The 14,293-nt window shown below is 42.3% G+C and overlaps 1 protein-coding gene across 2 annotated transcripts in view; it reads left to right on the top strand.

The window, feature by feature from the left end:
- Positions 1–14,293, top strand: part of COMMD1 (copper metabolism domain containing 1) — a 66,589-nt gene that overhangs the window by 768 nt on the left and 51,528 nt on the right. The window contains exon 1 of one of the 2 annotated variants that reach the window (XM_054629538.2): positions 7,133–7,212. The exons of the other annotated variant lie outside the window; for it this stretch is intronic. The gene's annotated coding sequence lies outside the window, so the exon portion shown is untranslated. Of the gene's footprint in view, positions 1–7,132; positions 7,213–14,293 lie in introns of those variants that run through there. 2 annotated transcript variants of the gene reach the window in all.

The raw sequence follows: 14,293 nt of genomic DNA, 5'->3' as shown, positions 1-14,293 counted from the left end.
TGCAGCTTTCTTGTGAGGAAAAGAAAAGCACCGCCAATCATGAGGCAAGCCAGTGTATTAAGTCTACAGATTTTGCTTTTTGTGCAAGGGAAAAGGTCTTTTTCCCCATAATGGAGCCTTTTGGTCTCAGTTCAAAGCGTTGTGTAGTTCCCAAGAGCGGCATGGGCTCAGGGAGCCTCCAGGTGCTCAATCCTTGGATGTCCACTGCCACCTTGTGGGTAAATGCACGCTTGGATTGGCCATATTTATAAACGTCGTCGGTAGTTGTAAATAGAATTGAGAGATTTGGAATTTTATTGAGGATGATGTCACTCGCTTTCTGCCCTTGTGAAGGTTCTGTCGCTTGTTTAATGATCAGATTGATGTGGTGCCTCGAGAAGCCTGCAGTGGAATTCTAAAAACTGATTCCTTCGGGGCTCTGTGGCTTTTTTCTAGTGGGTCACTTAAAGGAAGTGAGAGCTAAGTTCTATGGATCCTTATAGGATCTGTGCTCTAGAGCATCCTAAAAGAGCCCCTTGGCCTTCTGGTCGCTCTGAGGGCCCTCTTTCCTTCACACCTGCCAGTTTTAGGAGGGAAGGTCGATATTGGGACTGTGCTTTGGAAGTAGAGAAGCTTAAACTTATCTTCCTCTTTTAGTATCTCCCTGACTTGAAACCTGGAGGGTTTTTGTGTAGCACTGTGCTTGCTGACAGCAGCAAACTTCAGAAGTGATCCTCTGTGCTTACAACATCTTGGTCTTTGGATGCACCTCTTGGGTGCTGGTGTCTCCTCAGCACCTTACTGAAGAAGCAAAACTTACTTACTGCAAGATCTGCCTTTTCCCTTCCTTGTCAAGTGCCATGTGAATTTCTGAGCTTATTTATTCCAGTTTTGATACTTGATTGTGAAAAATATCTATGATTACAATTACAAAAACTGAGGGGAAAATATGTCTTTGTTACCTTTTTGTGGTTTTATTTTGTCCTTCTTCCTCTGGGTGGTGGAGGAAGTGGAGCAAACAGCAGGATGGCAAAGTCTGGAAGCAGAGAGATTCGTTGCCCCTGTGACTGAATTGGTGTAGTAGTTGGTGTCTTCTAGGCAGTAAACATGGATCTGGACCATAAAATAACCTCTTGCTTTCACTGATCTGAGCTTAAACAAGGTGAAGGACTTCCCAGTACCCTTCTGCAATCCACCTGTGCAAAGCTTGGGGATGAATAAAAAGTCTATCATATTTACTGTAGCAATAAAAAATTTAAATTTCTCTCCCCCTGGATTATACAGAGGGTAGTGCTGGGTTTATGTTTATAAAAGATGTCATTATGATCTGCTTCTTCCACCTGGTTCCTTTGCTGCCCATCCATCTGCTGAATATGCATGAATCATCTGACCTCTTTCTAAAATGCCACATTTATTTTGTAGTGAAATCATGTTTCTATATTAAATTTACTTTTTAAAAAAAATCTAATTTCTTGTGTGGAGAATCCTGGAAGCAGGACAAAGCCCTAGGAAGGCTGGCCCTGGAGAACCATATGAGTTCAATGTTCTGTTAATTGTTTTTTGCCCTCTGCCTTCATCCTTCCCAGCCTCCTGTCCCTGAAGGCTGCAAAGCACTGAGAAGCTGGGGGAGAGCAGCTTTTGTGAATTCTCACCCCCGGCTTTTTTGGGTTTTTCAAAGGTTATTTCATCCTGATTAAAACACTAAATTTGCCTGCTTCTTACATAAGTTTAATTTGCAGTATTTGTCCAGCGGTCATATTTCCTTTCCATGTGGAGTAATGCCGCTGTTTTCCTTTTGGTGGCAGTAACCTCTTGCATTTATTGAACGGCATCCTTTGCTGCTGGGTTTAAAGTATTCTACTTTGGAACAAACTTCACGTAGGCTAAATAATAATAAAAGTTTCAGCATGAGAAGTAGAATTTATGTTTGATTTATAAGTTGTTTTGTTTCTTTTTTTGTTTTTTTGACAAATACTGAGGAAGTTACCATCTGTAATAAATATAATAATATGTGAATGGTGTATAGACTATATAAATAATATATTTAAATTATATAATACTATATACATATTATTATATATTATATAATAATATATAGTATATTATATTGTTAAATCTATTTATATTTATATATAATATTATATAAATAATAATAAGAGCATGATAACCAGCATATAAATATGTTGTCCCTAAAGATTTTCACCCTCCTGCTAGGGACTGGAGCCCTTTTGAAGTTGCTGTTGTGACCTCAAGAGGGGTTTCCAAAGCATTTTTACCCCTGTTTGACAAGGAAGAGACAACTCCATCTTCATAACAGGGACCTGCTCTCATGGGAGGTCAGAGCAGAAAAACACTTGGAAGGTTCCCTCAGCTGTGGAGGATAAAGGCCTTTGCTTCTTCAGCAAGGATTTCTGCTAACAGAAACATTTCTGCTAACAATTTCTGCTAACTGGTGGAAAATAAATGAGTTCTTGCATTCTTTAATAAGGGAAAAGAATTGCCATTCTTCCCTCTCCTCAGATACCTTGTGATTCCTCAAATGTGTGGGCTGGGTCATGAACTCCAGAGCACTTTGCAGTTGTCCAAACTTCTGGAAGGCTGAGATGGAGAACAGCTTCAGTCTGAGATAAAATAATTGTGGAAGAGCTAATAGGAGAGACTGCTTGCTTTCAGCCACTTAGATTTGCAGTTGTGCCTGCATCTACTAACTAAAAAGAAAATCTTTTTAAAAACCTCATTCTTCTTGACTCAGGGAAAAGGAAAACAAGTACTTGTCCCCCTGTTTTCTACCCAGAAATGTGTCCCATGTAGTGTTACACTTTTCACTCCAGTGAATGACTGGGCTTATAATGGATAATTCTGTTTGTTGTTGGGCTAGGTGAAAATGTATTAATAACTTTGCACAGAATTTTGTGAGGGAGGGAGTGTCTATAGTGTTATAATAGGACATACATGAGAAAATTATTATTATCTGAATTAAAATTTGCCTGGAACAACTAAATAAAAATCATAGTCTTTTTTTTTTTAATTTAGCAAAACACCACTATTATGTAGCTCACTAATCTGAGGACAGCTCAGTTGCCAGTTCACCAGTGTCTGGTGTTGCAGCATACATTTTCTTGTAAAAACTCTAATCCCACAGTTATTATTTCTTTTTTCCCCTTTTTCAGGCATTCTCTTAGGAGGGTAGAAAATGTCATGTTTTCTGGAACTAGCACCTACTGAATTGCAGTGATGAAAATGTGCATGGGCACTATCCCAAAGCACTCTCACTGCTTTTAATGTGAGTAATTTTAGCTTTTAGGTTGGCGTACATGTGGTCACTTCACAAGGGAACTGGCACAGCTAGCAGGTCACATAAAGTGGAAGGGGAAAATGCTTAAAAACAATGAAGTGGAGAGGAAGGTTGGGTGCAGAATGTGACAGGGTTGACGAACATTGCCAGGAGTGATAAGATCAGTGCTCCGCTGCCTGCAGCAGCAATTTGTTGCTCAGGTATGTCAGCTAGAAAGAACAGCGTGCCTGCATCATTCGAGATTTTTTTTCATGACTTTCTTGTGAATTCTCAAGTTGCAAAAGTTGGGACTTGTGTTGTTAGAGCCTCTCACATTTGCAGTGTTGTTTTCAGTGGTACTATGATTCCTGAGGAGATGTGTAGGAGGTGGTGTTAATGATGGTAGCTCTGGGATTTGGAGGTGATGCTGTTCTGCACCACGAGCATTGTTTTAAACAACAGGGTGTGAACAAGGAGCCTGTACATTACAAACCTCAGCTAACTACACCTGCAAATCCTCCAGGCAGACAGAAACAAAAGGGCTCCCGCCGTTATTGCATTGTCCATTTAATGAGTGGTATTTTCTATTACTGATTGAGACAGGCTCGTTTCATCTGGGATTGTGAAATGCTGCTATTCTGTGACTGTGCCACCTCAGTGAAAATGGCTCACCTGAAGTTTAATGGTTTACCTGACCTTTTGCAGTGCTTTTTTCCTTTTCTTTTTTTTAAGCTTAGCTACAGCAGCGTGGTAGATTAAAGTAACGTCATCAGATCTGCGTCACTGATCTGTACCAGGTGTGGTAGACTCTGTATTGCCCAAACAAGAAGCAAATCTCTGTCTCTCTCTCTCTTCTAATTACAGTGATGATTACATCTCTGCAAGCAGAGATCTGGTTCCTCTGCCCCAGTTGAGGATTTCTAGAGCAGGCAGGTCAGCACTGGCTCTTCTCGTGTCTAATGCCTCTGCCATACCTCTGAGTTTTAGAATGCCCTACTGGATCTTAAATCTGCTAATTGCCAGGTAATGGACTTCCAGAGCAGCATGCTGCTGAGGAGGTTGGATTCCCTGGTGGTGGCAGTGCTTCATGTCCTGCTGATTCCCACTTTCCCATCCAAATATATGGTTTAGTTTGTTGCATTTGTAGGACTTCTGCAAGTACGTAGCATTGTCATCATTAATGACCTCATTTCTCAAAAAAAAAAAAACCAAAAAAACCCAACCAACCAACCAACCAAACAAACAACAACAACAAAAAAACAAAACACAAAAAGCCCCAAACCCTACAGGTGTGATTTCATAAGTTGCACACACATATGTGTGTGTCTGTGAGCAGCATATTCTGTTTATATAGAGGGGTGTGTGCACACAGACACTCCCATGCACAGAAAGGGAAATATACTGGTTATGCTGAAATTCATTATTCCAACCTGATCCCCACGGTGTTCCTCTTGACCTGAACAAGAGTCTACTCTGATTGAAGAACAAGGAGTCATTTGAAGATCATTATTCCAAATTAAATGCTTTTACTATGCTTAATTAGTATTCATCAAACACATGCTGTATAGAATACATTTGAAAAGGGAGAAGGACTCCCTTAGGCTTCTCGTGTAGTTTTGTGCCTTTATTTCAGTACCACCAAGGCTCCATTCCCTACTCCCCAAAGTGTGTGGGAAATGATGAAGAGGATAATGAAGCTCAGTGCCATCATCTCACAGCACTGGTGATTTTCTGGACTACTTTGAGTTGTCTTTCCTCTTGCAAATGTGGGACCCTGAAAAGGGGAGAACTTGGGCTTTCTTGTCTTCGATTTGATGCATAAAGAAAGACTAAAAGGAAAGGAAAGGCTCAGTGCTGAAATTTTGTTCTTTATTAAATGATACTCTTAAAATGGTGTCTCTTACAACTGGTGTGAAGGAAGATGAGTTCTTGCTTGCTCTAGGAGCCAACTGATGCTGTCAAGGAATTACAAATACTCATTTCAACCTCACTGCTGTCATGTGAGGCTGCCACACAGCTGAGCAGAAAATAGACCTTTCTTTCTTGCTCTCTTTCTTCAGAGAGAGTGGTTAACACATTGACTAGCACTCTCGAAGATGCAGGAGTGTGGTATGCACTTGAGTGAAGTTCACAGCTAGCGTACGAAAAGGAAAGTTTGGATGACACTTACAACTCAACCTTTTTACAAGCTGAACATCTGAAATTTTTAATTCCTTTTAGCAGCTACAATCTTGGCATGATGTAGTTTAGATTTTTGACTGTGCTAGTGTGTAGCAATTGGGTGCAGTATATCCAACAACTTACTAGAAAGAAAAATTGAAGACAAGACTAAAAATTTTGTATGGTATGGCTAGAATCTGCTTGTATGGCTAGAATTATTGCAGTTTGAAGCTTGTGCTCTGGATTTCTTCCAGTCTGGTGACCAAATGTGATGGAGCCTGACTTCTTCAACATTTGGATGACATTTGTTTTTTCAATAGTTTATTTAATTAAAAAAAAAAAAAAAGGAAAAGCTTTAGTGGCACAAAATACCAGGCACTGCATATGTTACATGAAGTCCTTTTTCATTGATGTTTTAGTCCTAAAACCCAATGGGACAGAAGTTGTCAGGTGAGAACATCTGACAGCTTGAGCTGCCGTGTGGCTCCTGTGTTTCCCCAGGAGCTCCCTGGGCAGTCAGGATTAGCTGCAGCTTCCTGGGAGGGCTCCAAGATCATCCCTGGGGGGTGATTTATTTTATAACAAGGTGAATTGAGTCACTTTATTTAAAGGCAGGACCTAAAATACCTCGTTTTTAATTTTATAATTATCATTATAAATGTATGCTTTTACACTGTGAATTTTAAGGGAAGGATTCATTTATGGAGTAAGTAAGAATGAGTGGAACATTGATGGCCTGCATTGTGAAGGATTAAGGGTTCATTATTGGGAAAACCAAACTGGCTTGGTTGGTTTGTGGGCTTTGGTTGGTTGGTTTGTTTTGTGTGGTTGTTTTTGTTGGGTTTGTTTTGTTTTGGCAGTTTGTTTGTTTGTTTTGAGGGGACGGCATTTTTGTTTTGTATTCTTAACACCTGAAGCTTAAGCACAGTAGTTTTCCATATTTTTTTTACCATTGGATTTCCCAGTCTTAAACAAGAAAATCAAATCTTCCTTTACTTATTTTAGCCACCAAACTATTTAAAAATTGGACTGTTTGAATGATGTAAGTTGGACTTGCCTTTTCTTTTGTTTACAGTGCATGAGCACCTGGTTCTGGTTGATAGCCAAGATCTAATTCAGAGTATTCTATCTTTTATAAAGTTGGTAGTTTTAGAATTGTACAGCAAGCCTGGGGCTCCTTCCTCATTCTCAGTTCCCACTGGAGTTCAGGATCTGTTTATCTGCTGTGCTTGAGGACTGCAAGTTGAATTTTTAAAGGTGACAGTGATCTTGGAATGCATTTTTTTATCCCTCTAATTCTTTGGCATATTCTATATTTACCTCTTTACAATTCTGGTTTATATGTGATTTCATCTAAGTAAAAATAGACTGCAACACTCTCATGAAAACAAGACATAAAATATACTATTCAGAGAAAATGTGACATAACAGCCAACTTGTCCAAACAGTTTATAGCCTTAAGTGTTTTTCTAACTATTTTTAAAATATTTTTGTCATTGTGTCATGTCATTGTGCATGTTAATACATTTCTGAAAGCATGTTTTTTCACATCTCTCTCCCTAACAGTAAAAAGTGGCAATACAAATATAGTTTGAGCAAAATCTGTGGGTTTTTTTCCAAATAAGGTTAGATTTTTTTCTGTTTGAGATGTTTTGGGATCTTTGCCAAAAGATTTCTACCTCAGCTTGGTGGGTAGTTTTTCCTTTCCTTTCTTTGCAGTCTCTCTGAACTGTGATGCCAGGATTATGAAATATGTTTTGAAGATACAGGCAGACACTGAAGTAGTATCTGTGTGAAAGGCAAGTAATCAACAGACATTTTTACTCCTTGTCTGACATTTACACATGGCTTTGTTGTCTCTCTTCAGACTGTCACATCAGATGTGCTGTTCTCTCAGACTCTTTTTGCCTTTTCTGGTTCAAGAGTGGTTTTTATTCTCTTCTGACAAGCTGTTTGTATAAGTACCTTTTAGTTTTACACAGTCACACATGGCAGAAATATTTTGTGTATTTGGATTAGTTGTGATTCCTTTTTTATTTTTTCATTTAGCTCAAATTTTTAACATGTTTGAAGTGAGAAAAATGCTTGTACCTCCCTTTTTCTGTCAAAGAAAAAATGGTACATTTATGATTTACATTTGCTTGGCAAGGAAAGTGGACTTGTTCATTTTATGACATGTCAGGAAATCTATAAAAAGTCTCATAATGAGTAGAAAGCTCTAATGAAGTTGTCCAGTTCATGTGGACAAATGACATGGACTTTACTGAATAGGAGTGGCCCCCAATTTGACTAAAAGACAATTTTTCTTGACCACAAGAAAAATTAATTGAATTATTTTGATGCCAAGGGTTGCAGTGTCTTGGAGCAATTGATTGCTGAAGTTTCTAGCAGTTGAGGCCTAAAAATGTGAAATCTAAAAGCAGATTTTCAGCACCAAGCAGTTTCTACTGGTGGGGTCCATGCAAGCTCTGCCAGCCACAGCAGCGAGTGTGCAGCAAAGGACAGGGCTGGGGGGGACAGGGCTGGGGTGGCACAGGGCTGGGCAGGCACAGGGCTGGGGGGGGACAGGGCTGGGGGGGGACAGGGCTGGGGGGCACAGGGCTGGGGGGGACAGGGCTGGGGGGCACAGGGCTGGGGGGGACAGGGCTGGGCAGGCACAGGGCTGGGGTGGCACAGGGCTGGGGTGGCACAGGGCTGGGGGGGACAGGGCTGGGCAGGCACAGGGCTGGGGGGCACAGGGCTGGGGGGGACAGGGCTGGGCAGGCACAGGGCTGGGGGGCACAGGGCTGGGGGGCACAGGGCTGGGGGGGACAGGGCTGGGGGGACAGGTCTGGGGGGACAGGGCTGGGTGGGCACAGGGCTGGTGGGGGACAGGGCTGGGGGGGACAGGGCTGGGTGGGCACAGGGCTGGGGGGGCACAGGGCTGGTGGGGGACAGGGCTGGGGGGCACAGGGCTGGGTGGGCACAGGGCTGGGGGGCACAGGGCTGGGGGGCACAGGGCTGGGGGGCACAGGGCTGGTGGGGGACAGGGCTGGGGGGGACAGGGCTGGGGGGACAGGTCTGGGGGGACAGGGCTGGGTGGGCACAGGGCTGGTGGGGGACAGGGCTGGGGGGGACAGGGCTGGGTGGGCACAGGGCTGGGGGGCACAGGGCTGGGGGGCACAGGGCTGGGGGGCACAGGGCTGGGGGGGACAGGGCTGGGGGGCACAGGGCTGGTGGGGGACAGGGCTGGGGGGCACAGGGCTGGGGAGGGACAGGGCTGGGGGGCACAGGGCTGGGGAAGGGTTCCTACAAGCTTGGGAAAACCTGATGGCTTGGCCAGCTCTACTGATGGATGATTCCAGGAGCCCAACCTGATAGAGATAGAGAACCACCCTCTCTGGGGTAATCCCATTAGTGTTTAATGGGATTCTCTTGGAGAGGGCTTTGGTCAATGCCTTAGCTGTTTCATCACATCATTAGCTTTTCCTCTCTCCAAAATGTTAATTCTATTTACTGCAGAGATAATTTTTGATACAGGAAATGGCAACTAGGTCTTTATGGGAAAGTGAGAGATGGTTTCTTCCAAGCTCCCTGCTTTGGCCTTTGCTCCTATCAGGTGATGTTGTCCAGCAACAGGGATGGAGAGGAGGATTTACAGTTGGGAATCCTGTGTTGAGGAGTTTGAACTGCTGCTCCTTTCTCCTCATAAATGCTTGGCTGTTCACAGCCACTGTGGCTGCTGCTGGTTTGGGGAACATGTTTTATGTTTCACTGAGCTGACAGGAGGGAAAACCATTTTCCCTGTGCTGAAAGGAAGCCCTGGTGGCTGGGATCCTGAGAATGGAAGCTTCCCTCTCGCGTGTCAGCTCTGTCAGCATGTAACATGAGTTGTCAAAATAGGTGGTGAAGGACCAGCTGGCAGAGCACTGTTGCTTGCTTCCTGTGAAGCAGTGTAGAACTACTGTAAGCTTGCCTTCTTTCCTGGCTGATCTGTGTGCTGCTCTGAAACACAGGGTTATGGCTAAGGCAGGGATGTGTTCCCAGCCTGGGCTGGGAGTGCAGGAATCCTTCTTCTTCCAGGTAGGAAATGGAACTCCAGCTGCTGCTTAGAGTGGCAATAACAGGTAATGCACAATAGTGCTGGGAAAGAAGGAGAGCAGAGATTGGAGTCAGAATGTGCCACTAAAAGGGAGTATATGGCAGTAGTGGACGGATGAGACTCATATAGCTCATGTGTTTCACTGCTAGAGCATCTCTGCTTTATGTCCAAATGCAAGCCAAGGGACAGATTAGCTGAGGTAACCATTAACTTTTAGGATGCAGACAATCAAGGTACTCTGAGTAAAAGTGGAAATTTAATTCACGATACTGAGTCTGTTTCTGTGCTTGGTTCATAATAAAGCAAGTTTGTGCTGATTTCACTGACAGGATCACTGCTTGCAAAGCTCCAACAAGCTCTAATAATGTCTACCCATTACTGCACTCAGGGTAGGGCTACAACTTTTTTTTTTCCATGTCTTCAAAATGAAGAAGTGCTCCAACTTCTATTTTTAACTCTCCTAAGTGAAATGAGATTAGACACGAAGCAGTAGTCCACCGCAGCAAGTAATTTTCCCAGAATGATTGTAGAAACCTGATAAACACAGATCTCTATTATTGTAAGAGAGCAGAGGGGATGAAGAAAGGGCTCCTAAGGGAATGACAGGTCACGTCACCAGTTCCAGGACTGTCACTGTGTCTGTCTCTCTTTTCCTGCTTTTACTCCCTCCCGTGAATTTTTGGGTTTTTTTATTTACCATCTGGTATTTTCTGTCCTATCTGGATTTCTTCTGCCTTTTTTATTTACCTCTCTGTCTTTGGCAATAGTCCATTAAACGGCTTTCATCTGATGAGGGTTCTTGCTTCTGAATCCAGCTCCTTCAGGACTGGAGAAGAAACCATTTTAGACTGAATAATGTAACCTCTAAAGATCTGTATGTTCTCCAAGAAAACAGCTCCCTTCTGCTGAAACCGAGTTCAGGGAGCACATGTGTGTGCACATTCATTTTGAAAGAGGTTGAACCTCTCAAACTTCTCTGTAATATGGTTGCATCTTTAAGAACTACTGGAAATATGACATTTTTTTCCCTCCACCCCAAGTGGCAAAATGATTTCTAAAGCACAGCAAAGAATTGAACTTGAGTGGGGAGAAAACTGTTGATGAAGTCTGGGATTTTTTTTCTTTGCTGTAATTCAGTAGAGTACAGGTCAGATTGGACAATTCATATTTCTATTTTTAATTTCAGTATGTTTATATTTTTAATCCTGCTATATCACCTTTATTGTTGCAAGTACATCTGCTATTAATAGAACTTTTGTTCCATGTTTTATCTCCCTCCAGCTGGTCCAACCTATCTGTGCTCTCTGAGAAGCACTCTCCATTGCCTTTTTTCTTGTATAACTCTTCCTTTTTCTATTTTAAATAATACAAGTGTTTTGAGAACTTAGGAAGGAAGGAAGGGCTGGTGCTTTTTTTTTATGTTTATTGCTTAAAATCCAAGCTTTTAGTATCTCCTCATAATCTGAGTCTGCAGGCATCGCTTGGATATCCACCTATGAGTGATGTTATCCGTGGGTGGGCTCATTCTGGTTTTGTTATTATTGTTTGTTCTTGTTTTATCAGTGCCGTAAGTGTCTAAGTGTTCTACTCTGTAGACAGAGTAGGTCCAGACTGAGTAATCCTGATGACTCTCAGCTTTCCTTCAGCTAAAGATGTTTTCTGGAGCGGGGGAGCCACCTGAGGTTTCCAGAAAATGCGATGTGACCACAGGAACACGGCTCAGGTTGCGGCTCCTCTGGTGGCTGCGTATTTCATCAGCCCTTCATCCTCTTTTGTCATCAAATGCATCTTCACACCACAGTAAAATGACACCTTCTGCAAATAAATTTAGGAAGTGGTGTTTTATGGTGTTGTGAGTTCAAACAGGGCATTTCTAGCAGCTGCACAGACTCCTGGCAGGGGCAGGCTGGAGAAAAAATATTGTGGTCGCTTCACATGCTTTTAAAAACTAATGCTAAGGTCTCTTTTGTGTTCACTTGTAAGCTAGGTCAAAAATAGCTGAGTATTCACTCCCCTCTGATTGAACTTTAAAGCAAAAAAAAGTAATTTTAACAAAGAACATAGTTTAGTGAGCTTGTATGCAAAAAAAATTGGTTGGTGTTTAGGGGATTTCTGCTAGGCGGGAGCCTGGGAATTGTGGGGGTGAAGATGGAGGAGTGAGTGAAGAAGCATGGAAGTGACCCATTGAGAAGAGTTTTTTCCTCTCATGTGCACAGTTGACAAATCTGTGTGAAATCAAGCTTAATAAGATCAGGAATACAGGAAGGATGTAATTTTGCCTGAAACTTGATCATCCACACACACGTTTTTCCCATCTGCAGTAGCAGTTCCATAATTTTTGTGTTGGTGTGTGTTGCGAGTTTTCCCATCCAAGAAGAAAGCTTGATGAAAATCAGAAGTCAAATTTAAAAATATTTACAAGTCTGCTGAACCTCTGTTGACCTGGTGAATGCCTCCTTGGCAAGGAACCAAAAGGTTGGAATAAAAAATAGTTGTTGCAGAAGACCTGTTACATACTAGAAAAAAAGTAAGCTACAGGGTTTAAATAAGTGTATTTATTAACCTCTTAATGGTTCACAGGTTCAGTGGTTCTTTTCTCTTAGCAAACTGTTTTATTTCACTTTCAGCTTTCACTACAGCCCCATAAGAGGTAAATAAAAGTAATACTGGGATATGGTATGGAATGTGAATAAAAGAATTTGTGTGATCCCCCATGGATTCGATGAAGACTTAAAGATGAGTTAAAATCTTTCTACTTTGTGGTAAAAATACTAAATGTATTAGGGTCACTTGTGATTTCTGACCTAGAAATTTGTGGGGGGTGTAGAAGCCTTTAGTTTTAGGGGTTTTTTTCCCAAAAGATGGATGACCATTTCCCAGTGCAGATAGGCTGCAGGCTGTTGTATCTAATTTTATCTTAATTCTGATTCTCAGGAGAGCTCTTGGACTGTAATAAACAGTGTTTGTGAGGCACAACCTACCAACTAGTTGAAAACCTCCATTATCTCCAGAAACGTGGGAAAGTTTTCTGGACTTACTTACATCCAGGGACCATCTGTGGGAACAGCTCGTTTGTTACAGGGCTGGACATCTCAGCAGCCCTTGGGAGAGTCTGGCTCATACATACAAAGGAAGACCCAGAAACCACAGGGTTGGGAAGATGTTGGATTCCTCCTGTCAGAAGCTGCTCTTTGCAGAGGAACACGCTGAGCTGACTCTGACAGATAGCACAGTGTCAGCAGCACTCATGCGCTGTTCTGTGCTGCTTCTTTTCCCTGCAGGCAGCTGCTGTTTGCCCCCAAATCCAGGAAATGTTTTATCCTGAGGCTGAAAAGTGGGAGATGCACGTTGGTGTTACCCAGAATGGGCTTTGTGTGGTGAAGATGTTCAGCTGAGCAAGGCTCCTTGGCACGTTCCGCCTGTCTGCAGCTGCTTCCACGGCTCCCTGCATGCATTCCTGGGGGCTGAGAAATGGCTTGCAGGGTTCTGTTTCTAAAAGCACATGAATGAGAGGGGCTGTGATGCAGGAGTAACCTTTTACCCCACCTCCCAAAAGCCTGAGGAGGCGAGTTCAGTAGCACAGTCCATGGCACTGAGTTGTTTGTTTCCTTGAGCTTGGGATTGCTTTGTGCTGCAGGCTGCTCTGTGCAGCAGCCTGCGCTTCTGGGGGTCAGCTGGAGGAAATGCCTCCACGTGCTGCTGTGCCCAGCTCTTAGAGCTCTTCTGTGATGGTTGACAAGTAATGTTTTTCTTCTGAAAATGAAATGTGTTCTTCTTTTTCCCAGTGGGTTTTACCAGTTGTTGTTTCTCAGTAGTACTGCAGGCTTGTCAGGCTTTATTTCTCAGAAGAGATAATGAATTTAAGTCTGTTTTCCTGGTCTGTGTACCAGGGCACATGTCTGATGGATCTAATTAGGCTAATACAATACTCTCCAGATTACCAAATATTGTTTCATTAAGGAAATGGTATTTGAAGTCTTATTTTTATTGGCTGAATTGTATTTGAAGACACAGTGAGTTTGTGTTGAAGGAGAACACAAGGAGAATTCAGTATGACTAAAACTGTTTCTTGCTGTTCAAAAGCATCTGCCCAGCCTCTGGAAAGGAAAGGATTTGTGTGCTTGTAATGACATACTGTCCATAAGCTGTGCTTTCTTGGAGGGAAAAGAAAAAGTGTTTTATCAAATCACAAAATACATAATGTGAGGAAATTTTTAATATCTAATGGTGTTGTTTTACAGACTCTAGTTTTGAAATAGACATTTCTTACTTTTCTTACTTAGATATTTAAGTGAATAGTCACAGTAAAGTTAATTTGCATTTGGCACTGGCATAGAACAGCTATGATTCTATACATTCTTAAGAAAACATTTCTGTTTTTTGTTTGTTGAAGATTTTTATGTTGAAATGGTAAATTACATGTGATTACCAACAAAAACTGAAATTACCTGAGAGTATAAAGTCTCTATAACGTAATGATGTGTCACTAACAGTACAGTGACTGAAGATATGGCAATTATTCTGCACTTTAAGGTCTGTCTGGGCTAAGAAATCGGCATTAATGAGATGTTTCACTCTTAGAACCAATGCTGACAGTGATTCAGCTCTAGCAGCAGATGGATAAAACAGGTTTCAGTACCTTTAAGCTCTGAGAATTTTCCAGTTGGATGCTAAACTGTGCATGTGTTGTATATTCCAGCAGTGAAACAATCCTCACCATGGCAGTTGGAGTTGAGCAACAGCTGATAATTGTCATAGTCCTGGGGCTGATAAATGCTCATCTGAAGCTCCTGGGGTTT

This window comes from Agelaius phoeniceus, chromosome 3, assembly GCF_051311805.1.
Source record: "Agelaius phoeniceus isolate bAgePho1 chromosome 3, bAgePho1.hap1, whole genome shotgun sequence".
Classification (NCBI taxonomy): domain Eukaryota; kingdom Metazoa; phylum Chordata; class Aves; order Passeriformes; family Icteridae; genus Agelaius; species Agelaius phoeniceus.
The sequence above is the reverse complement of the archived record's forward strand: the minus strand, read 5'-3'. Positions and strand labels throughout refer to the sequence as shown.